The sequence below is a fragment of the Natrix helvetica genome, assembly GCF_964273705.1.
Source record: "Natrix helvetica genome assembly, chromosome: 4".
Classification (NCBI taxonomy): domain Eukaryota; kingdom Metazoa; phylum Chordata; class Lepidosauria; order Squamata; family Natricidae; genus Natrix; species Natrix helvetica.
Genome location: NC_138550.1, coordinates 109,286,128 through 109,311,776, shown reverse-complemented (window position 1 = coordinate 109,311,776; position 25,649 = coordinate 109,286,128). Strand labels below are relative to the sequence as shown.

Here is a 25,649-nt window from a genome sequence, read left to right as displayed (position 1 = left end):
GTCTATGGAAATACGATTTATTTTCAGAACTTGTTTCTTTGGAAAGTAAAATTACATCTTTTAAAATGCTTTGACCATTTTTGATGTAACCATACAATTATGAAGACAATCTTTTTTGCTTTTTGTGTGTTTTTACTGAACAGTTCTTGATGGGCTATGACTTTGCCTTTTATTTCTGTCAAACCAATTACAATACAATAGAGCACGCCCTGATCCTACTTGTTTGCTTGTTCTGCAGTGTATATGTTCAACTCCTAAGCATGTTCATTTAGATATTTCAGCCTGATCAAGCTGAATGTCATGCAGCAACACATATTGATGCCTCCATATTAGATGATACTTTTAACCTTAGGTATTCGTTCTATAAATTGCAGAATTCAGATATGCTTTTATCTGGAGTTTCCCATGCATCTAACGTGGTGATTCATTTCTATGCCCTCAGTAGATTCAGATCTTAATTGGAGAGGGGTTAACTCATTAGAATGCACTTAAATGGTAAAAATAGCTGGAATTTGGGCTAGAAAAACAGCTTCTAATTAATAGAACGGTTTTAATTTACATTTTTTCTTCTTCTTCTTTCAAATGGGAGTACCAGAATGCCCTGGTAGATAAATTAAGCTGGATTCAAAAACTTGCTTGAGCGATATCACTGGGTGGCACTGTGATTATTTTACTTCATTTTGTATCAGTGAAATGGCCATAATTGTCATCAGAATGAATAAATTCGCCCATTCTTCCCATTATTGCACGTAAACAGGTAAATACATATAAATTATATGTTCTTGTTTAAAATGACTACAATTGACACATTATTTACTCTAAGACTGTTCACTGATAATCGGGATACTTACCGTTGAGATTCAAGTGCTATCTTATTTTAAAACAGTGAAGAAAGTTTTTAAAATAGCTCTGCTGATTTTCAGAATTGTGACCTTTTATTGTTTCCTTCACATACATACGAGAGGGGAGAAACATTTTGCTTCAGTATTCATAGTTTGCATTTTGCTGTATGCAGTCTTTTTTGTGAAGAGTCTGAATTACCCGTAGCACAGTGTAAAAAAAGTCTTCCCAGGCAAAGCAGTTGGCAGAAAAATATATTCAACTAGTGGGATCATGGATTTGTTTGATTCGGGTAATTGAAAGTGTTTCATACTATTATTGCAACTTGAAGGCTTGTTTAAGTGTCTAACTGTCAGTCACTTTCGAAAGTGAACAATATTTGATTGTCAGTCTGTCAGTCAATAAAGATGAGAACTGTCTGCCTAATGGATTTCTTTACATAGATGTCTGTAGAGAGGAAGAAGTAAAATCAATGTTGTCGTGTACGATGGGCTGCCTCAAACTGCCAGGTGAAACACAACTATATTTGGGGAATAATTAATCTTGTCTTATTTATTTACACGTGTGTATGTGTGGGTGTGTATAACACACACACACACACACACACACACACACACACACACACAAAGATGGGTATTTTCAGGAAGGAAACATTCTTTGATTCTAGCATTTTACTCTGAGGATTATTTTTAAACAGATCTTGATTTTTTAAAATTATTAATCTGAATTAAATGATTGTTGGCAATTTCAGTTGTGATGCTGTAAAACTTAAAAACCAAATGGCCCATTTCCCACTATAGATCAGTATGAATGCAGTTTTATAAATAGCATAGATATACAATCTAAATAAATTGCATAAATATTAATCTAAATAAATTGCATTAATATTAATCTAAATAAACCGCCCACTTATCTAAACCCTTTGCTCCTTAGCTTAAATGTGGGCAGTAGAAATTTTCTAAATTCTGACTAAATTCTAAATGAGATGTGTTTAGTGAAAGTTTTTACTTTACTTTTTAAACTTGCCTGAAACTCATTTAAATCTCAATGACTCATTGCTTCCTCCTATTTCCTTAAATGTAGCTATGTCACTTGAGCATTACCAAGTGTCACTTTGAGCAGCGATACTCCATAGATGTCACACTTGCTTCCCACTCTTCAAACTTATGAGCATTGCCTACATAACAGCAGAGTAGATCACTTATGGAAGCACAGGTAGTATTATTGGTGTTCCCAACATGTATGAGAAAATGTCATGATGTCAGGGTTGAAGATATTGTCTCTTCCTTTATTACTCTACCTCAGAAGTGGAGAACTATGGCTCCTATATGACTTGTGGGCTTCGACTCCCAGAATTCCTGAGTCAGTATGTTACCCCAGGGTGAATAAATCAGTATATTAGATATGCATCTGTTAAGCAAAAACAGTTTGGTTTAAGTTACTCAGGTCTATTTTCAGTAGGATGGCTTTAATCTTTACTATTCTGTCTGCCTACAATGTATTGCAGTCTGCTTTTGTGTTGCATATTTTCTTGGTGAGATTTTTATTTTTCAAATGTGCCTGACTTTTAATTCAACTGACTTGCAGCTTTTGACCTTCCCATATTCCTCAACCATGTAAATCTCTGCTTCACCTGTGTACCATCAATTTTTCAAGTCATAGACTAGCAACTATTATTAAGTGTTGCTGTGAATTGAAAGTGCTAATCTTGGAAAAACAATTCAGGCCTACAGGACATTCAGTAATGCCAAGCTCAGTATATTTATATGGACACATGCAAAATTATTAGAACTACGGTGGCGCAGTGGATAGAATGCAGTACTGCAGACTAATTCTGCTCCCTGCAGACTGCCTGCAGTTTGGAAGTTCGATTCTCACTGGCTCAAGGTTGACTCAGCCTTCCATCTTCCAGAGGTTGGTAAAATGAGCACTCAAATAGTTGGGGGCAATATGCTGAATATGTAAACCACTTAGAAAGGGCTGTAAAGCACTGTGAGGTGGGATGTAAGTCTAAGGGCTATTGCTATTGCTATTTTTGTTTGTTTCTGAGGCTACTCTATAATGTTTTTTAAAAAATATCTATAACACAAAAGTTCGGGGACAGATGAAATTGACATGTAGCCTATCAGTTTTAATATGGTATTAGTACCTATCATTCCTGCTCACATAAAAAAAAGTCATCTTGTACCGGAGGACTAAAAATAAAGAAGGTATATAAGAAGACAAGCAAACCAAGAAAACTGGCTGAAAAACTAAATATTTTGTAACATTTTTACAGAATTGTCATTTTGGACTTTAAAAACTATAAAACATTTTCAGTGTCCTTACAATACTCATTTGATGCTGATTAAAAGCGTAATAAAACGTGATTGCTTCCTGTTGACTCTTTTATCATAATTTTTGATGATGCAATCATTTTAGTTTTTTTGAACAAAACAGTCCCATGTGGCACCTTAGATTTATTTGCATAACCCTTGTGGATTAGCTTAGGTCATAGTTCAATATTTAAGTTTTTAAACTACCACAAGATGAAGATGATAATTATTTTTCCTCTGGCAGGCTTTTGTGATAAAGTTTATCAATGACATAGTTGTGTGATACATAAACTAAACGTTCAATTTATATATATATACCTTATGAATGCTCTTATTCTATGGCATCAGTGTTACTGTTTATGTTTCATTTGAAATGCATGCTTTGCTAAATAATGATTCTTGACGAATGTATCTTGTCTTTTTCTGTACACCGAGAACATATGCACCAAAGACAAATTCCTTGTTTGTCCAATCACACTTGGCCAATAAAAATGCTATTCTATTCTATTCTATTCTATTCTATTCTATTCTATTCTAGATGATTTTGGTTCCTCCCAAACGTACTTTTCAATTAATTACAGCTAATCCTCACAACCACAATTGATCCTGCAATTCTGTCCCTAAGAAAAGCAGTTGTTAAGTGAGACTCCTTATGACAATGGACTTCATTAAGTGAATCCTCTGCAGCTGTTAAAGGAGACAAAATAGGACTGTGATTTTACTGCTGGCTTCTCCATTGACTCTTCTTGTTGGAAGCATGCATGTGAGCGCAGGAGGCTGTGATGCTCATAAACATTTGCCTGTTGTGAGATATCCAAATCATGAAAATGAGACTGTGGAGATGATGCATAGGTCATAAGTGTCAGGACCTGTCACCAAGTTACCGTACTTTTTCAGCATTGTCATAACTTTGAACAGTTATTTAACGGGGCTGTTGTTAAGTTGGGACTACTCTGTAGAATAGAGGACAAGAGGAGGTGAGGCTAAGAATTGATGAAAAGACCATTGTGCAAAATGTGGAGATTGCCTTCCTGGTAGGACTGTGAAGAACCTGATGATATTCTCAAATGTTGCTTTTGCTCATTGTAAACCACATTGAATTAGATGAATTAATTTACCAAATCTGTATTAGGCAGCTTTCTGTAGATCAAAAATATGCTTTCCATTCAGTTTTGGATGAGGTCAGTTTTGCTTTTGCTAGTAGAAACTCTGTTGTTGGAATGAGAGGAGGCAGTTCCCTCTCTCCCCCGAGGCTGCCAACTTGTTCCCTTCAACATCCAAACCTTCAGAACAGATTTTGAGTATGTCTGAGGGGCTGCAGGGTTTAGAAGAAAATAATTTGTTTGGAAGATGTTAAAGTTCACCCCCTATACTTTGTCTTGGTAGAGAGAAAGATTGAGTTTTACAGAACTGTTAGAAGAGAGAATTATTATTTTGACAAAATATGTAAAAGACATTGAAGATGGAAACTTACATGAAAAAATCCCCAAAACTTCCAGAAAATCTATGAACTCAGAAGAAAGTTCCAATCTTAGATTTGATAAAGGATGTCAATGGATAGATAATAGCTGATTTAAAGATAAAACAAAAATGGAAGGAATATGCTGAAATATTGTACAGTTGAGATGTCAACGTTTAAGCTATTTTAAGAAGAAATAGCAACAGAGCAGTAGCATTTAGACTTGTATACTACTCCATAGTGCTTTATAGCACTCTCTGAGCAGTTTACAGAATTAGCATATTGCTCCTAACAATCTGGCCCCTCATTTTAGTGACCTTGGAAGGATGAATAAATCTTGAGCCGCTTGGGATCAAAATATTCTCTATTTCCACGAACCTCTAGTACTAGAAAGTGAAGTTAGATCAGCATTGTGGTCATACGAAGTCAGAAAACTACAAGATCTGATGGTATATCCACAGAAATATGACAATCAAACAAGCTATACCGGCAAATATGAAGAACACCACAACAACTACACATTCCCTTTAGGATGGATTGATAGACTTTTGCAACCTTAGGCAGAAGATACATTTTCCATCATCCTCACCATCCTTTCCGTCTCTGACTGTGCAGAACCCACTAAAAGATTAAGTTCAAAAAAAGGGATTTGTTTCAGTGTCAGACTCTTGCTGTCTTACTAGTTTCCATATATTTTTCTCCTGCTTTTTTTTGCATGGACTTTCTTACATGGACTGACAGAATAAATTACTGTAACTAAAACTGTAAGCTCCATCACCTCTTTGTTTAGAAACTCTCCTTCCCTTTTATATTGAGCTTTCGCTAATGAGTATTAGGTCCCCCAAGTGTGATGAGAAAGTGCCCTGCAAGCAACATAGATGTAGACATGGCAACCTAGATGCAGGTGAGTGTGGCCTCAGATTTGACTGAAATCAACCTTCCTGCTATCCTTTTTTGGTTAATTGTTCCTGGAACTGTTTTTAGCTATCTCAGAAGAGGAGGGAGGTAAGATGCCCCCTTCTGCATAAGTTATACACGCGGAGGGAGGGAGGGAGGGAGGGAGGGAGAGATCTTTTTGTCCTATGAGATTTGTCCTAATCTTTTCTATGAAGTGCTAATCTTTCATTCACTGTATTCACAAAGTCTGATTAACTAGTAAATCCTTACTACTAACTGGTAAGAAGTAAGCTTCTGAAAAAACAACTACTGACTTTACAAAGTGTGAATATAAAATTGTTTGGAGATTAAAATGCTTGCTTATAAATAGTTGATTATTGCTTTAATTAAGAAACTAGCCATTATTCATAAGCATATTCTCAGTTAAAATAACTTTGAGACAAAGATGTTATTGCTGCCTCAAAGCCAATGGTGAATATGCTTTCTCGATCAAGATACAACCAGACTTCATAAGTTAAAATTTTCAGCAAGTTTACTCAAGAAGACTATTCAATTCCTGTATGTGAAACCATTAAAGTGGTAGCATCAAATAGTACTGGAGCCATTAAGTAGGCAAAATATCTATAGCAGTTCTATTAATTGGACTGTAGAATTATCCAAGTTACTTATGAATTAGTTAGTTGCCTCGCTTTTTCTTGAACAAAGTTGAATGTTTTCAGTTTCTATGGAAGATAGCCAGTCATTTTTTTAATGACATAATACCATCTTAGTTTTCTAAAAGAATACTTATTTTTAGTTAATGCAGGGTGTGAAGTAAAACACCTTCTCCAATTTGGATGCTTCAAATGTGTTTAGACTGCAACTCTCAATTGTTTCTTATATTTATTTTTTATTAATTAAATCAGTTCATATGGCTACCCATCTTGCAGGTGTGACTGTGGGCAGCTCACAACCTATTTAAAGCAGTAAAAACAATGACACAACATAAGTATCTACATTGGATGCCAAGAATAAATAAAAAGCAGCCAGGAGGTCAATAACAATGCATGGGCCACCTAACATTCCAATACCCATATTCCAGGCAAATTGGCTGGTGACCAAGAACTGTAGGAGTTGTAGTTCCAACAGAATTGATAGATACTAGGTAAAGAACGATTAAAATAAAACAATGATTTAGATGGCCAAGTTCTTTGGATTGTGAAGGTGTTTCACATTTTATTGTGAAACATTAATGATATTCCTCCACAAAGTTAGATTTTTCTTATTTCTAAATCACTGAACTATTAGGAATGAGTACCTGATAAAGTTAATTCATGATCAGGCTGAACCTTAGTTAGGATGAGGCTTGGTATGGCTACCAAACTGTAAGTCTATGTTTCAGATATAGTCAGAATTTCTTAATAAAGTTGATATTGCCTCAAATTAAGTTCCTTAAAGTTTTAAGTTTTTTTTAAAAAAAATAATAGAAATGTTGCCATAGGGTGATTCCTTTGATCCTGCACATGGACTACAAACTCTAACAGAGTTTGATAAAGACATCATGAATAAGATATAATTGCATTGTTTCTTTTTCTCTCTTAGCATCTAGTAGTACAGAGTAAGTATATTAGTTCATCATTATATTCTGTTACCATTCTTATTTCTTTTGTTGCTGTTAGCAAAAGTGGGCATGCCTAAAGTAGGTTAATATGATGGCATGTATGTTGTATTGTTAGATGGTTAGAACAGAATCAGGCTGCTGTTTCTGTTGGTACATAAGCATTTATCCTACTGATAGTCCTAGCTAAAGATTTTGCTTTCTGATACAGAAAGAGTGACAATTGCTTGTACGTGAATGCAAATTCTTATCCCTGCTGAGAGGTAATGGAAAGGCACGTCCTGTTCTAGGTTGGATGCTGAGAATATTATTGGAATAGTTAGATGTGCATTTCCGTGGGTCCATATCTACATCCAGGCATTTTAATCAATGTAACTGGGTACATTCAGTGATGATCAAATGGCAGTTCATGTATTATTCTGTTTTTGTCATTGGCTGTGTATAGCACCGTATAATGCAGTACTGATGATCTAAATTGGTTTTTCCCCACATTGTCTATGTTGGGTTTTCAAGTTTTAATTTGGAGCAATTGCAAGTCAGTCTTAAAGATATAGTATATCTGATTACAATTTATTTTTATGTAGTAAAAGGGTTTTTTTTTGAAAGGGAAAAAATTAAAGGCAACATGCAATGATAAAACAGCTTTAAAATAATATTTAGTTTTAACTTACTTTTGGGTAGGTTGGGTTTGGTTATGTATCATGAATTGTTTTCACTCTATTTTCTCGTTTTCTCTTTAAAAGAGATTGTTTGTTAAGGTAATTGTTATGGTGCTTGTTTTATTTTTCTTCTTTCAATCTTTCACAGCTTCTATGTGAAAGCCAAGAACATCAGTGCTCTGTTTATTTTATTTCACTCATGTGCTATGGAAATGAATGGCACTTTTTTTCCCTTTGCTGGAATCCTGAATCTTATGATTTATGGCCAGCATGTATGCCTGATTTTCTTGCAAGAAGGATCTTTATTGTCTTTGTGTACTAACTCGTAGCAGAACAACTTGTCTGTTTTGAGCTAAGCCAGACCTCTTGTAAAAAGAATCAAATTATTTCATCATGTTGCAAATGAAAAGCTATAATTACTTGTAATTAGACTTCAGAATTTCTGAAATTGGGGAATTCTTTTCCAGAGGTTTAAGATCACTTCAAGTGAGCACTGTTGGAAATGGGAAATAATTTTCTGTTCAATTCGAAATTGATTCAATGTATGCTTTGACAGCTATTTTTACTTTGATATTTTTGGTGTGGTAACAGTTGCATAACAGTGATTAATGCAATACTATTTGCTATGATTTTCTACATTTGTTTAGTCTGAATACATGTATACGCTTCTTCCAAACTGGTATATTAAAAGAGTAATCTAGCTATAGTTCTTGACCTTACTTGATTATATTTATCTAAGGTTATATTGTGATCATCCAGTAATGGAATGGCGTTTTCCTACAGAACACGTCATCCTATCACTTACCCCATCTGTAACCCCAAAATGGGATGTCAAACTCTTAGAAACAAATATGGTTAAGTGGGAGGGAAGATGGAAAACAGGAGGGAAAATCTTTTTTTATAATGTTGTGTTTCTTCCTTTATTTCTTTAAGCATTTATACATTGCCTTTTGAAGAAAAGACAGTCAAATGGGATATTTAAAATATAAAAGGTTTTAGCAAAAGCATCATGGCAAAATTATATCCTACAAAGTTCTGGTTCCATTCTTCAAATATCTCATTTAAATGTTATATAAAATTAAATTTAGAGCCACTGTGGTGTAGTGGTTAGAGTGCAGTACTGCAGGCTACTTCTGCTGATCACCGGCTACCAGCAGTTTGGCAGATCAAATCTCACCATGCTCAAGGTTGACTCAGCCTTCCATCCTTCTGAGGTGGGTAAAATGAGGACCCAAATGGTTGGGGGCAATATGCTGACTCTGTAAACCGCTTAGACAGGACTGTAAAGCACTGTGAAGTGGTATATAAGTCTAAGTGCTATTGCACTTATATTTCTGATAACATTTGATATCTTTTTGTAAGTATTAACTGACACTAAGAACCGCTTGTGGGTTTTTCCCCCCCTCTTCTGCTTAAAATCTTTAGTCACTTCTAACGTCCAGTTTCTAAAATCACCACTTAATCTATTTCACAACCCAGGAAAGCAAAATAAATATATTTCCCATGAGAACCTATTTATTTGTTAGAGTTAACTCAAAAATCTTAAATATTCCAAATTTATCTGGATTCTTAATCTAGACATAACATTCTTAGATCAAAATCTTATTTAGCTCTTTGCTGTTTATTTCAAATCCTTAGGTTCTTAATCTTATAATTACATTTCCCTTTGTTCAGAGTTGAAAATAAATTCATTTGATGAAGACTTTTCAAACTTGTTTTTCTGAGGATGATAATAGGTAATTTCTGAAAGTGAAATTGGTGGAACATTATTTATAATTTGTTTATTAAATGTATATGCCACCCATCTCACTGTGAGGCAACATTGTCCTTTAAAAGTCTCTATCACAGTTGTCAGCAAGATGTTTGATCTCGTCATCTGCCATCATTCAAATCCTTAGAAGCCCACCCAGAACAGCTGTCTTGAGCACATATAGGCAATCTCCCGTCCTTTTTTTATCCAATCTATTCACTGGTTCCTTGGTCTTTGCTGCAGTCATCAACTCTATTTTTTAGAACTATCTCCAGTTTGGCATACCTTCCATGGAAATCTGATCTCTTAAGTGCCTTTTGATATTGTCAATCACAGTATCCTTCTGAACTGGCTATGGGTGTTTACCTTTTTCCTCTGTGGTTGTTCCCCAGTGCTATTGACAGGATGCGAGAGACTGCACCCACAATTCTTCACTTGTGGGGTGCTTCAGGCTTCAATGCTGGAAGCCCTCCTGTTTAATATTTACATGAAACTACTAAATGAACTCATCAGTTAGTTTGGGGGTTAGTCTCTGTATGCGGGTGATACCCAGTTATGCATCTCAATCCCAGCCTATGGAGGTGAAGTTGTCAGTGTATTGACCTAGCATCTGGATGATGTTCAGATCAGGATGGAAAGAAATCCACTGATAAGACTGAGTGGCTGTCCCCTTTAATGTACCATTTCCTTGCTACCTTTTACCACATAGCATTCTTTTTTTCCTTTAACTTTTGTTACTTCTCGTGTCTGATGACTGTAATTTCCATCATGGCTTTATCTGTTTCTTCTCCCTCAACTGCTTTTTCCTGGAATGTGATTTTTCTTGTGAACATTCCATCCCCCATCCTCCATCCTTTGATATACTGATGATCCCGAAAGAGGAATGGAATTCAGTGTGCTAGCTGCATAACCTATTTTGCCTATAGGATAACCAGTTCTTCACATCTTACAATACAGGACGGGGATTCTATCATATTCTTTCCTTTATTTTATTTTTCTTTAATATTCTACCTGGCATCACAACATAACTTGTAATGAGAGTAGATTTAACTAGGCCTATCTACTCTGGCAGCTGGTTGAAAAAGAAACTGTCATCCAGACATGTTATTTAGTTATTTCCTCCTCTGTTTGATAGTGTGTTTTTGTGTTTGTGATAAACAAGCACGATCTGATTATATCGGATCATTCGTCAACCCCGAAGCCCTTTATCTGACTCTTCTGTTTTTATTGGTTCTTATTATGGTGCTTCTTCTTTTAAATAATGGTTTTATTTTTGTAGATATCACAAAGAAAGCTACTGCCATTTGTCGAAGTATTTTATAAATCATACAGTCATGGCACTTAGATTCTCCATTGTTTTTCTTGAGTAAGCCTATTTCTGGTTTTAAATGCTGGAAGCTGGGGTGGAACTTTTAACACCTGACATGTATAGTCACTAAGCATCTATTTTTTTTTTAAAAAAAAAAGCTTACTTCTAATTGGATATGTTGCAGAAGTGGTATTCAGACAGGTTCTGGGGAACCGGTAGCGGAAATTTTGAGCTTCGCCCCCACTGCCTCCCAGCTGATATTCTTTTGTTGCCCTGAACAGGAGAACGGAGATGGAAAGCAGGTTAGTGGGGTGGGGAGGGAATGGGGTTTTGCAGTAAACTTCCCCCAGGAGTGGGGAGGGAATGGAGATTTTGCCATATCCTCCCCCTGCCACGCCCACCAAGCCACACCATACCCACTAAGCCATGCCACACCCACCAAGCCATGCCCACAGAACCAGTAGTTGACATTTTTTGAATCCCATCACTGATATGTTGCTACTGTCGTTGCTGTAATAATTCTTAAGATAGTTTAATGAAAATAAGTCACAAGGACCTTGTGTTACAAGGACCTTTATTTAACTGTGTGTCCATATTATGCAAAGACTTCTAAATTGAAGTGAGATCCTCAGGGGCTTACTGTGGATAGATTCTAAATCAATTGATTTTTGATTGCTAAGATAAATGCTACGTTGCATTGTTTCCTAAGAGTCTTTTTATTTTAATTTGTGGTATATTGGGTATGGTGCTGGACTATGACCAGTGTGAGTCCACTCTTAGCCACAGAAACTCCCTGGTGACTGAGTCAGTCAATCTCTCTCACTCCAACCTATCTCACAAAGTTGTTATGGAGAAAAATTCCAGCGGAAGCTGTGCTGGTTGGCAGCTGTAGTTCAGCAGTATCTGGAGAGCCTCATGATTTCCATACTTAATGCCCAGCAAACATGCAAACAATGGATGTACACATTGTCATATATTCTTAACTTAATTCAACTTTAAAATTAATTAGAAAGCGGTAATTTGAATAAATTAAGGCTAGTTGGCAAGTTGCATAAAAAGCTGTGTTCTTAATTTGGGGTTTGCATGTTGTATTTCTCGCCAGCATACTATGGTTACTTATGCCAAAGAGAAGTAATTTACAACTTACAAGGAATTCTTTCAGGTCAGTACGGTATGATGAACCAGGAAACAGGGGTTCAAGCTGCACAGAATTGTATAGCACTCCTTTTAAAGGTTCAATCTGGCATTTAGAAGTGCCCTTGAACACAATTTTGATACCTAATTGATTGCAGTAACTAACAAAGTATTTGGAAACCTCAGCTAATCCTCAATATTTTTAATAGACTGTTAATGACTTTGGGTTATTGGGATCAGTCAGTATTTCAGTTACCTTGGTTTATGGTTTATTTTCAAGCCCAGTTCAGAGTCATTCAATTTTCAACCCTTATATGATGTAGGACCAGGTAGTATTTGAAGAGTCACCTTCTTTATTATGAATTTGCTTTGTAGAGAAGAGTCTCTTTTTCACATCCCAGCAATAGCAAGGACATTTGTGATGAAAAACTGAAAGGACCACCTAAGTTTCCAGAAGACCACTCCAATTCACTTCTTTATAGGTTTTTCCCCCTCTGTTCTAGCAAGTTTTCAAAGCTTCCTTATTCGTATATGATTTAAACCTCTGCTCTGGCCAAGTTATAAAAACAAGGACAATCTATGTAAACACTGCAGAGATTCTCATTCCAGAAGTTTAGCTTTCATTTGTAGAGGATTGCTTGCCTGAGCAATCAGGAATGTTACCAATGAGGAAAGGCTAATAAATACAATTCTCAATCTTTCCCCCTCTTACAATGGAGAAAATGCAAAAAGGAAAAACAAAACATAACTCCTGTCATTTAACAGGGTAACTTGTTTTAGTTTATCAAACTTTGTTTTCTATTTTTTTTTGGCAATTCAGACACCTACATTTTCTTGAAACTGGATTTAAGGGACTGCTTACATTTTAATGCTAACGGTCAGCCAAATTGAAAGAAGAAATTCCGTTCATAATTGCAATTGATGGTGAGACTAACTTAGCCAATTTGTCACAAAGTCAATAATCAACTCAGAAATGAAAAAGGTTAGTAATTGTTAGGTTTTCAAAGTACTAATGTTATGACCTAACATCTTGCAGTTACAAAAATGCCATAAAATGATTGCTGTATAAAAAAGGCACTCATATTTATAGTTGGTAGATGGTTCATTCATTTATCTTAATACTTTCACAAACTGTTAATTAATTCCTTTGCAGTAATTATAGAATATTTTAAATATAGGCTTTTCTGCATTTTAAGAGAATGGATTTTTTCTTAAACAATTAATTTATACAGATAATAGAAGTGAGTTGCAATTTAATACATTCTAAAGTAAAGAGTTGCTTTTCACTTAAAGTCTTTACATTTTGTGGGGGTTTTAATAATGAGATTTTTGAATGCTTTTCTTTAGTTCTTCATTTAAAACTAAGCCTCAATGCTACAAAAGAGAGGTAGTATTTAGAGAGGACTTGCCTTGAAAAATGATAAATAAATGTTGCATCTTTGTATGGTACTACACAACGTTATCTCCATTTCAATACTGTTCTCATTGGGAAAATCTATTAACACCCAGCTTGAAGTTACTGGGAATCTGGTTATTATTGTCCTTTCCTCAGCCTCTTGCTGCTGGCTGTCAGTGTGTTGACATAGGTTTTCCCAACTTCCCTGTAACAACAAAATTACATTAATACAGTAGGGATTTTTATCCACAGCAAATGCTTGTTTCATAAGAGGGATCCTTCTCAGCACTCTGAGAGGGAGGGAGGGCTTAGCTTTCCCCTCTGTACTGTCTTAGATACCATTCTATCTTCTTTTGTTTTTTATTGGATGCAGTTTTGGTTGTGATAACTAGGGGTAGAAAATTTGCTCATTGGATATGGGTCAGATAGTCACAGTTTTTTAATGGAACCAGTACTAGTAGACAAACTATAGCTTGAAGTATGGTTTCTCTCTCATGACATTGCCATTTCTAAATTGTAAAGCCATTAACCAGTAATCATGATGTAGCTTACCATTTTGTTTGAACTGTCCCATATTTAAATTGCTTCTAAGTGAATTGGACTTGTCTCCTTGAAATCGGTGGCAGAAGTTAATTATGTTTTAACTTACATTCTCTTACTGCAGTGGAGCTTATGCAGTGACTATTCTGGAATCAACCCCATTTAATTTGGTCCTCTGCCATTTTCTTGCATTCTAGCTATTTAGCTGTGCTTTATCTTTTTCACTTTGACCAGTCACTAGAGTGAATTCATAGATGATTTGGGCAAAAAGATTAAGATGAGAATCATCATGCCTAGACAATGCTTTAAATAGCTTTTCAACATTTGTGTAGTCAGAAAATCTGAACAGCCAAAGCATTTTCTTTAAACAAGATTAATATCCTCAAAGTTTCCCTGCCTACTGGATTTAAAAGATTCCATTTTCTATCAAGGATGTGTACTTATTTAAAAATCGGTTTGTTTTTAAAGCATTTTAGGGATGTTTAAAAGAGTTTTGAAGAAACAGAGATGGTGGCTTTGATATGTCAACCCATGTTGTCTGCTTCATTTCTCTGTCATATTTCTTCATCTGCTCATTAATAGTTTTAAAATCTGTAAGTAAACGGACAGAATAGATTTTATTATTTTTAAATTGCAACCACCTGACTTGGGAGCTATTTTAACTTTCTGATTTCTCTCTTCCCACTAAATTGTTATGGTTATTTTTAAAATATTTAACATTTTGAAAGGGATTGCTAATGAATTTTAGAAAACTTGCTATTCCATTTGAAAATATGCAGGTTAGATCCACAATAGCAAATGTTCTTTTGGTTAATTTCTGATGCATTCACAGTATATTGATTTGAAACATGCAGATTTCTTCAGATTCGTTCTGTCTTCTGTTGATTTCCTAAAACTGCCCTTCTAGAAATAAAGCTGGGGAGGGGGGGTTCTTGACAGTGCTATTATTTAAACCTCTGACAAATTTGGCTTTAAAATGAATATTCAATATTGAGTAATGGAGCAGCCTTGCTCTTACTATAATTATATCACCTTGTTCATCTGAGCTAACTACATATTAATCATTTGCACCACTGCCAGGTTACTGGTCCAGAACAATGCTTATTTATTCCTCAGGCTATTCTCTAAGTAATAAATATTTCTGGTATTGGTGAATAGAGGAGGTGGGGAGGAAACCTTTTATCTGTTCTACAGCATGTTTTTTGCATTCCTATCATCAGCAAAATATATGTTAAATCTCCTGCTTGTTTCCTCTCACCATCTTTCCTGCTTGTCTAAAATCTGTATATTAGGTGATTAAAAAAAGGAAGCCATGGTCCGTTATTGTGCCATGAAAGTGAGATCCCTAACTCTGATAAGCTAATAATTCATATCCTATGACTATTAAAATTAATTGCTTGTTTACCTGCTCGACAACAAAGCAGGTTACTTGCATGGTCTTATTGACCTAATTAGTCAAATTTTACAGTTGTGCACATAGGTAATATTTTACTCCTTCTAAAAATGAGAAATAGTTTTACCTTAACTATCGTACTGAACTTTGAATTTTGTTGCTATTTCTCCACACAGATTCCCGAAGATAGTTTCAGTGTCTTCAGAAAAATGTGATAAAGCATCTGGTAGATCTTGCTAAGATAGCATTACTTATTCCATCTTAGAAAAAGTGTCAATGAGACATGTGCCTGTTTTAAACCATGAGTGTGTTTTTACTAATGACAGAATGGGATAATTTTCTTGTAACACTAATTGCATACATTGAGTTTGGTATGTTATCCTTCAGGAGAAGAAAGGGCACATGGTACAAAGCACCATTTATAGCTTATGGATTTGTCCATAATGCGCTGCTATTTATCTTACTTCCATTGACATAAAAATATTGCAATTTTATTACTGTAAAAATGTTCCCCTCATTATATCTCCTTGGATTCTGCATCAATGACAATAATAAAACCATAAAATTGCTTCAGCAATAATTGAGGAAGAACAGGCAGCTGAAACAATACTGGTGGTTAATGAAATAAATTTTCAGAGGGATTTTGTAACAAATAGTTTGCGTTCTCCAGTAAACAAATTAATAGTCACTTAAAATTTCTATTTTTGCTTTTTCTCCCTCTTCCTCTTCCTCTCCCCCTCCCTTCCTCCATCCCTCTTTCCCTCTCTCTCTTTTCTTCTCTCCTCCCTCTCATTTATTCAATATTTATTTATAATTTGACAGTATAGTTTTAGTTGTACCACAAACTCTAGCAAAATTGACAAGTTTATATTTTCCCAACTGAAAAAAATAACTTTGACGCATTCTTCTGGAAAATCTGTGCATATGTAGCTCTAGCATGAGACTTTTGGGCTTCCATCAATGTTTGTAATGGCTTGGTTTCTTTCAGTTTGTGGCATCTACTTTCTTACCTCAGCAAATTTTTTACAGAGCTATGGAGATCTGCCTAATATTAAGGAAGAAGTCAAAGTGAGGGACTTAAAATTAATTTAGGCTCCATTACATTTCTAATTCCTCTCATTCTCTCATCCCTCCCACCTTATAACTTTCCTCTTAGGAAATGCTTTGTCTTAATAGTGTAGCAACCATGATATTTACATAATTTCTTTTGTTTATTATGTAATCAATAACAGGCATTTCTATTTCATTTGGTTTATTTAAGCCAAAAAAAGCTACTGCAATTTAGCTACTTGTAAAATAAATATGTGACGTGAGTGAACCACACATGTTTACAATAAAAATAAGTAAACTTATTTCAGTTGTGGAAATCCATTTGGGTGTGAAATGAAGCATCTTTATACATACTATACAATCCATATAAATGAAACCCTATATATCGGGAGTGTTCAATCTAGATCTTGCAAGCAATCTCCAGCCATCTTCTGGGACCACAAGAGCACCAAAACTTTGTAATATTGCTGTTTGAAGACCAATTGCTGAAATAAGCAGTAAAATAAGTGCCTGTAATGAAATGCATACACTTATTTTGCTTCAAAAAACCTTCCAACTTCCAAAATAAAAAGCTGAGGTTCCATCAGCTAATGTGCTCTAGAAATCATTTTAAAAATAACACATTGGTTGAAAATTTGGAGAGTCAAATATGGTTTATGTCTCTGTGATAAATCGTGAGAAAGAAATATTCAATTGTACAGACCAAAAGAAACGGATTAAGACTGAATTTAGAATCGAGAAAACAGATATCTCTTTTAAATTCATCTATTTTTTTAAACCCTCCTATCAATTCATTTACTAATTTTATCTCAGCCTTAAGCATAAGAACATAAGATATTATATTTAAAGACCGGCATTTAATCCAGCATTTTATTTCTCACAGTAGTTAACCAAAGATCTATGCAAAGCCACAGCATCACTTCCTGCTTTCATTCCCTAGAACAGTGATCTCCAACCTTTCCGTTTCGCAGACTGAGAGGGGGGGATGGTTCTGTTCCAGGGGTGAGTGAGTGCATGTGCGCACAGCTCCATTTGTACAAGTGGTGGGCATGTGTGCCCACTACTCACATGAATGGAGCTGCATGCACATGCCCTCCCACCCGCCATGCGTGCAATTGGAGCTGCACCCGCATGCACACTTGCCTGCTGCTTCTGTGGGCCGCTTCTGAATTGACCGTGACCCTGGGGTTGGGGACCCCTGCTCTAGAAACTGTTATCAAAAGCATGCTATCTGTAGTTCAAGCTAGAAGCAATTATGCCTATATTAACTATTGGGACTTTATCATTTATATTTATTCATGTATAACATTCATGGTTTAGACATGAGGTCTTTTTCCATGTTAATCCTGGAACCTGCATATAGGACTTTAGTACGCTGAAACAGCAGGCTTTTGGGTTTATGTTAAAGGTTTATAGATCACCCAAATCCAAAGTCTCTGGGTAGGTTACAACGTATTAAAATAGTTCAATATAATACCAATAGCAACTACAGCTGCAACTCTTCTAGAATGGTAACTTTTAACTAGGATTGGAAGCTCTGTGAAATAAAACAAATATTGAAATATTGAAAGAGGGAGCTTGCAGTTTATTTGGGAGGAGTTCCAATATGGATGCAATCTCAGAGAAAAAATTGTCCCCTTAATTTCAGATAGAGGAATGACTCTTCACAAACCTTCCCCAAATATTCTCAGCGAACAGGCAGATTCAGTTATGCCAAGGTGGTGCCTGGTGCAACCTGTTATAAAGCTTTGTAAATCGTTGTTTGCTCTCTGAATTGGCCCTCAAAGCATAATGGGCTCAGAAACAAGGGCAGTGACTTTTGGAGAATTATTAAATTGCAGTGATGGGATTGACTTTCAGTAATCTCACTACCAGTAATCTTGGCATCTTCAATTTGCATCCTGAATGTGGGAATTTGCAAAGGGACACTTAATAGACAAGTAGGAATACACTTGTAAAGATTCCTTGCTTAGGAACACTATATATTTGGCCATAAGGCGACTCTGCATGAAATAAATTTCTTGCATTTAAATATTTTTATCCTAACAATTCTGGACAGACGGACGGACGGACGGATGGGTAGATAGCTTACCTTTCAGGGAATACTCTACAAATTGCTTAGAGAAAAGGTACTATTTAAATATACTTCATTGATAGTTATTATTGGTAGGAGAACTAAATGCACAGCCTCATTCCTGTTTCAACATGGTAACACTACTATATGAGTATTACATTTAAAAGAAGGACACATATAATGTATATTTTAAAATGTAACTCTAGGTTTAACAGAATTAATCCCAAAAACGGCTCTCTAAATACAAGTTACATAATGCATTGTCTCCTTATGTAGAACTATGCTGTCTTATTGAATTCTGTTTTGGAAACTAAGGATATGAATTACTGCTGATAAGGTCAGTTCAAGTTCAGTGGGATGCAGCTAGCAAATGTATGTAAATCGAATGATACAATGAAATCTTGTGGCTGCAAATATTATTTTGTGATAATTCTAAACAAAATGTGATACCACTTTATTGGCAGGAAGTTGCTTTTTTTTTCATTTCAGATCCCCCCCCTTCAGTGTCTGAATACTCTCATTACTTTTAATTATTAAAAGTGTAACATGCAATGTTAAAATTGCAGTTATTTTTTTTTCTTCCTATATACTAAAATGGTTGTTTTCATAGTGATATCAAAGAGAATTATATTGGCTACCATGACATTGCCTTGCCTGAGTGTTTTTTTTAATAAAACATGTTTAGCAACTGACTAAAATCTGAGCAGAAAGCTCATCTTGAAAGACTCCTTAATTAAAAATTAAACGATGAATTAAAACTTAAATTATGCAAAACTAATGAGCTACATTATGAAAACCAACAATTAGTGCACTACAATATATACAAGAAAAGTGTTAACATTCTTTTCTTTTCAAAGGTTTTTTTTTTTAAAAAATTGGATTTTAATGTGCAGTGCATGCTGTGTTGAAATCTTTAATCCTGAAGTACTGCATATTTCTGAATTAAAATATAAATCTGTAGCTTTGTGATCTGTAATATTTACTAAATGTATCAGAGATTTAAAGTATAGATAATATAAATGAATCCTTAAAAATGTGGTTGGGGAATAAAGACCCAATTGGTTTTCAATTAAGGAAACATCACATTTGTGTGTGTGGTTCAGATCAGGTCATCATGTCACGTAGCACAAATCAATAGTGTAAGAATGGGCTCATTGACAAACGTTGTAATTTAACTTACTATTCTAATTTCCTCAAACAGAGATTTCTCTACTTGCTGATACAGAAGCCCACTAATTGTAGATACAGAGATTCTGCGTAATGAATTTATATATGCATGAGTTTTCTAGGGATCATCAAAAGGGCACTATTAAATTGTACATTCATCTTGAAGCTCCTCTGGAAATAAACTGTACTAAATATTGAACTCCTTGATGTGTGCTTTCAAATCTGATTAGTTTAAGCGGACATTAGGAGGAGTGTGCATCCTGTTTGCTGTTGTTTTTTCACCCAAAGCCTGAAGTTCCCAGGCAAGAGACAAGTCAACTGCCTTTGCAACGGATGGATTAAAGGCATAAAAGGTAAAGGTTTCCCTTGCACATACGTGCTAGTCGTTCCCTACTCTAGTGGGTGGTGCTCATCTCCGTTTCAAAGCCAAAAGAGCCAATGCTGTCCGAAGACGTCTCAATGCTCATGTGGCTGGCATGACTAAACGCCAAAGGTGCACGGAACGTTGTTACCTTCCCACCAAAGGTGGTCCTTATTTTTCTACTTGCATTTTTACATGCTTTCAAATTCTTGGTTGGCAGAAGCTGGGACAAGTAGCAGGAGCTCTCTCCGTTATGCAGCGCTAGAGATTCAAACCGCCAAACTTCGGACCTTTCTGATCGACAAGCTTAGCATCTTAGCCACTGAACCACCGCATCCCTTATTAAAGGCATATTTAGCTTAAATTAATTAATGACAGTAGAACTCTATGAAGATATCCAGAAACTAGATCAACTCATCCTGACAAATCCTCCAATAAACGGTGTCCCCAGCTTACATTACCTGCTGCAGAATGTCCTCAGAAACATAGACATCTGTAGGGAAAGGCCTTAACTTACACAGGTAGTCCTCAACTTATAACAGTTCATTTTGTCACCATTTGAAGTCACAACGACAGCGAAAAAAGTGAGCTATGGCCATTTTTCACACTTAATGACCGTTGCAGCATTCCCATGGTCAGGTGATTTACATTTGTATGCTTGATAACTGACTTACATTTATCATGGTTTCAGTGTCCTGGAATCATGTGATTCCTTTCGCGACCTTCAGACAAGCAAAAGTTAATGGGGTAACCAGATTCACTTAATAACCGTGTTACTACCGTATATACTTGAGTATAAGCCGAATTTTTCAGCCCACTTTTTGGGCTGAAAAATCCACTTCGGCTTATACTCCAGTGAACAAAAAAAAAAAAAAGAACACCGAGGCTTCGGTGCTTCCGGGATCGCTCCCACCCCCTCCGCCACCTTCCTACTGGCTCCCACGGCCTCATGGCTCCTCAAAAGCACGGCGAAGAAGGAGGGGGCAGGGGTAACACACCCTTCCCTCCACGCTGCTGGCGCCCTTGCTTTATTTGAGTGCATCGCTGCTGCTTTCCTTTCTCGTCCCCATTTATGCCATTCTGAGTCCTCGCTTTCCTTGCCCTGTGCGCGTTTTGTATTTTACGCCCGCCGCTGCAACGCCACCGCGTCCTCCCGCTCCGCCTGGAGCGCCCCGGGAAGCCGGCGGCGCTGCGCTCCGTCTGCCCGCCGCTGCAACGCCACCGCGTCCTCCCGCTCCGCCTGGAGCACCCCGGGAAGCCGGCGGCGCTGCGCTCCGTCTGCCCGCCGCTGCAACGCCACCGCGTCCTCCCGCTCCGCCTGGAGCGCGGCTTCCCGGGGCGCTCCAGGCGGAGCGGGAGGACGCGGTGGCGTTGCAGCGGCGGGCGTAAAATACAAAACGCGCACAGGGCAAGGAAAGCGAGGACTCAGAATGGCATAAGTGGGGACGAGAAAGGAAAGCAGCAGCGATGCACTCAAATAAAGCAAGGGCGCCAGCAGCGTGGAGGGAAGGGTGGGGGACACAATTGCCCGGTCTTATCGGTGCTCCCGGGGAAGAAGGAAAGATGGGGCAGGTGAAGAGGGATCTACCTCCTTCTTCTTCTGGCTTCCCCCGAACTGGAAATAAAGGAGGAAGAGGAGGCAGCTCCCCGCAGACAGGTGCAGCCTTAAGAGCCGTAGCGATGCCATGGCTTCCCAACAGCGCCCTTCAATACCTCCCGTCTACCTGCTAGCGGCCATTATCCACGCCACTTTCCCGGCCCGAATTGGGCCGGGCGGCGGCCAATCCAAAAGCAAGCTCCTAGGCAAAGCGTTCTGGGAAATGTAGTCTCCCTCTCGTTATCCCTCAACACGCCGCCTTTCTCCCTTCAAGAGAGAAGAGCTTTTTATTTGATGATCTGTATTACGAGAGGATGCATGAATAGTGAGTGAGCCTCTTTTCCACATGCCTCAATTAAAGCAATTTTTTTGTTATCTACCTGTATTTTTATTTTTGAAATTTACCGTGAGCTGCTGCATTTCCCAGCCTTGGCTTATAGTCGAGTCAATAACTTTTTCCAGTTTTTTGGGGTAAAATTAGGGGTCTCGGCTTATACTCGAGTCGGCTTATACTCAAGTATATACGGTAATTTAACAACAGCAGTGATTCACTGAACAACTGTGGCAAGAAAAGTCGTAAAATGGGGCAACATACTCACATAACAACCTAAATTTTGGGCTCAATTATGGTTGTAAGTTTGTCTTTGAGAGCCAACATCATTTGAACAGTATCAACCTATACAGGTGTTCAGGATCAAAACCCTGCTATTGTATTGATGAAACAGACCATGGCATAAGAATAGTAGTTCAATGGGACTGGTTATAACTTGAAATGAAATTGTTTCAGGAATTTCGTGGCTGAAACAAAGCTCACGTTTTCTGGAAACAAAAGCATGCCTGTTGTGACTGGATCTGATTTGCAGTTCTGGAATCTGTGCCTGCTGGTTTGGATTATTTGAGGTGGTTATGGGATTTTGAGTAAAGAAATAAGATTTTGTAGAGAACAGGCGCCATTATGGAACCATCTATATATGTTCTGGTAGTGAACTGCTGCTTGCTAGATAACAGGCACATTGGCAATTTCCTCTTTTAAAGAGAGATTCTTCCCTTCCCCAACTGTCCCCTTATTTTAGGTCTAGTAGATACAGCCAATCTTCCACTCCACCCTCCACCCACCCCTAACATACTACATTCGAACAACCCATGCTTGAGAGAAGTAGATAGGTTAAAAAGAAAGCTAGTCAAAAGAATTCTGAGACACCCATAAATAAATTAGCAAACAGACAAAGGGTAATTGTGGCTTGTTTGTTTGCTGAGGCTTTGATGCCTGTTTCTTTCGGTCTTTTTTGCGCTCTGCTGTGTGTAGAGGCTTCAAAATGCATTTAAAAACGCAGACTATGTTGGTAGGTTTTTGGCTGGGCGCGCCCTGTGTATGGATTTCTTGATTCAATCCATGGTGCATTTTTACCACAAAGCTGCACTTGAACTTGTTGATTTGAACTGTTGCACAATTGTTTGGCTCTTTTGTAGCTGTATGTGGAAAAAGAAGACTTATTTTGCCAAATGAAGATGTGAGTGTAATATTTAATATTTGTTCCATGTTGCTCTTTCATGATATAAATACACACAGCCGGGGTCTTTTTGTGCTTCCCTGGTTGGCTTCTGTACTAAGCAGCAGTATTTATTCTCTTCTGCTGATGCTCTTGTTTCGCAAGCCAGGACTTCCAGTCTTTTTTTGGCACCACCAGAGCTAGGCTGTCAAAACAGATGAACAAATGCCCCATTCTCCAAAATGTATTGCATTTTCTGGTTGAACCTGCAAGATAGGTACTGTAGTAGAGACAGTTTAATTTATTGATTGGCTGTTATTTTTCTCAGTCTGTTTGTATCCACAGACTGTTGGGAGTTCATTTTCTGCCACACTTTCCTATCCTGGAGGGGTCAATTTAATTGAAGAGAATGTGAGAGAGGTGTTGATTCTAAAAAAAATTACAAAATTTAATATCCATGCTGCTTCAGTGAGAGATTCAAAACTGGAGCCTTCCAACGCTCTGTAGGATCCTGGGTCTTCCAACTGATGGACCATGTAAAAATGAGACCGTCCATCAGCAATGCCCCAAATTAGCCAACAGTGGCTGATGAGAACTGAAAACAGTATTTGAGATAGTTTGGCCACATTGGTAGCAGAATTGATCCAGTTCTGCTACCTCTAAAAGCTAGAAGTAAAGCAAATCCTTTGTCAAACTTTACCCAGACCAATAGTTGAACTAGAAAGTCACAGCCAGAAATTCAGGACACAGCTCTGATAAAAAAAAATTAATTTCATGTATTAGAAAAATCTCTATTACAAACAATCCAATCCAATGCAATGAATTCAATCATTACATATAGCACTGAAGGTTAAAATCCCAGATAAGAGAAATAATTCCTCTTAGCCTTATATGATACAGACAGAACTGCTTCATATCTCAGGTTTCAAGGTGATTGCCACCAGTACTTTATTATTGCAGTGGAAGGGCTGATCTCAAGTCATGGGTTTCTGATCTTGCTAGCTCTTATCCTTGGACATATTCAATTTCATCTGAAAATCACACATTCATTTTCTGGAATTTGAATACAAGTGGTAAAGGAATACAATTTACTTTGATGGCACTCGCTTTTGAGCTTTCTCTAACATTTGTTTTTTGAATTCTCCTCTTTTGGGCTATATTTAACATTGCAAAACAAAATTTCCACAGGATTTTCTCATCATACTATTCACTCTACATTAATTACTTAAACCTTTGGAACAGACTTGGGAGATGAATGGGGAAATAGGAATATTTGTTTGTAGATATCATTCTATCAGTAAAATAGTTTTTTTTTAAAGTATAAATATTTTGAATACAGTGTATTGTCACTGTATATCATTTACAAAGAAAAAAAAGACAGTAAAATATTAACACATATACTGGTACTATTACTATTATTGCATAATAGTACTATTATGTACTATTGGTAACAATAGTAATAATATCACAGCATGGTTTTGCCTAAGTTTCTTTTTATATTAGCTTATTTATAATTCTGTTGAAAATATTATAATTATAGACCATCTTTATATTTAATTCATACATAGCAATAATCTAGTAAAATAGTTAATCACATAAAGATATATAACGTTTGATTTTAATTATTTACAGCTACATAAGTTAAAACTTCATACATTTTAGGGGCAATTACAATAAAGATAAATAATTGTAGCTGCATCTTTTTCTAGCCATCATTCTAGTGTAGACAGTTGTGCTCCTTAATATCCATAGTGCCATTTAATGACTATAATACCACCTAGACAACTAGCATTCTTCCCCTTAGATAGAAAAAGCATTGATAGTGGCAGAGATATTTTCTCACATTGTCTACACTAGGATGTATTACTTATGACTGGATTGATTAAATTAATTTCATAACACATTATGAACCAAAACATGACAAATGTATCACAGAAATGATGATACTTGCTGTTACCAGCCAAATTCATAAAAACATGTTTTATTTCTTTTCTGAAGCCATATTACACTATGCTGTGTAGTATGCAAAACAAAGATATGGAAAACAAGAACTGGTTGTCTCTTAATTACATAACCTTGTAAAGTAACTGAAAGATAGAACACGAAAGATGTGTTAGAGACAACTGATGTTCCATGTAGCTGAATTGTACTATGCACTGTTCATGGGGTAAACTAGTCTCTCCCAGAGAAAATGTATTGTTTATGTTAGCCAAGAATATAATGAAACATTTCAAAGCCTTCAACTGTCTCTCCAGGAGGTGGTAGTTATGGAGGCATAATAGATATCAGCATCTTTAACTGTCAGTAACTTTCCTCTTGTCTGTCATGGCTGTTTACTTCTGATCATACTACCTGATACTTCAGCTATAAGAAGCTCCCCAGCAAAGTATAAGGAAGACATTGGGTTCATGATTTCTTGTTATATCACAACAGGCAGTTGGCAACTCATTAACATTGTGTGGGGGTGTAAAAAATAACTCTGTTGAGAATACTGCCGACAGGTACTGTATATAATGGAAATTGAGAGAATGGATTGACATCACATGAATGCTTGATAAGAAAGTCTTGATATACAGTACTCAAGACATGACTGAAACTCTAAAGGACATTAATAAGAATGG

The 25,649-nt window shown here is 36.6% G+C and overlaps 1 protein-coding gene across 1 annotated transcript in view; it reads left to right on the top strand.

Annotated features, from left to right (window-relative positions):
- Positions 1 to 25,649, top strand: part of ZNF407 (zinc finger protein 407) — a 380,727-nt gene that overhangs the window by 82,102 nt on the left and 272,976 nt on the right. The gene's annotated exons all lie outside the window — the stretch shown is intronic.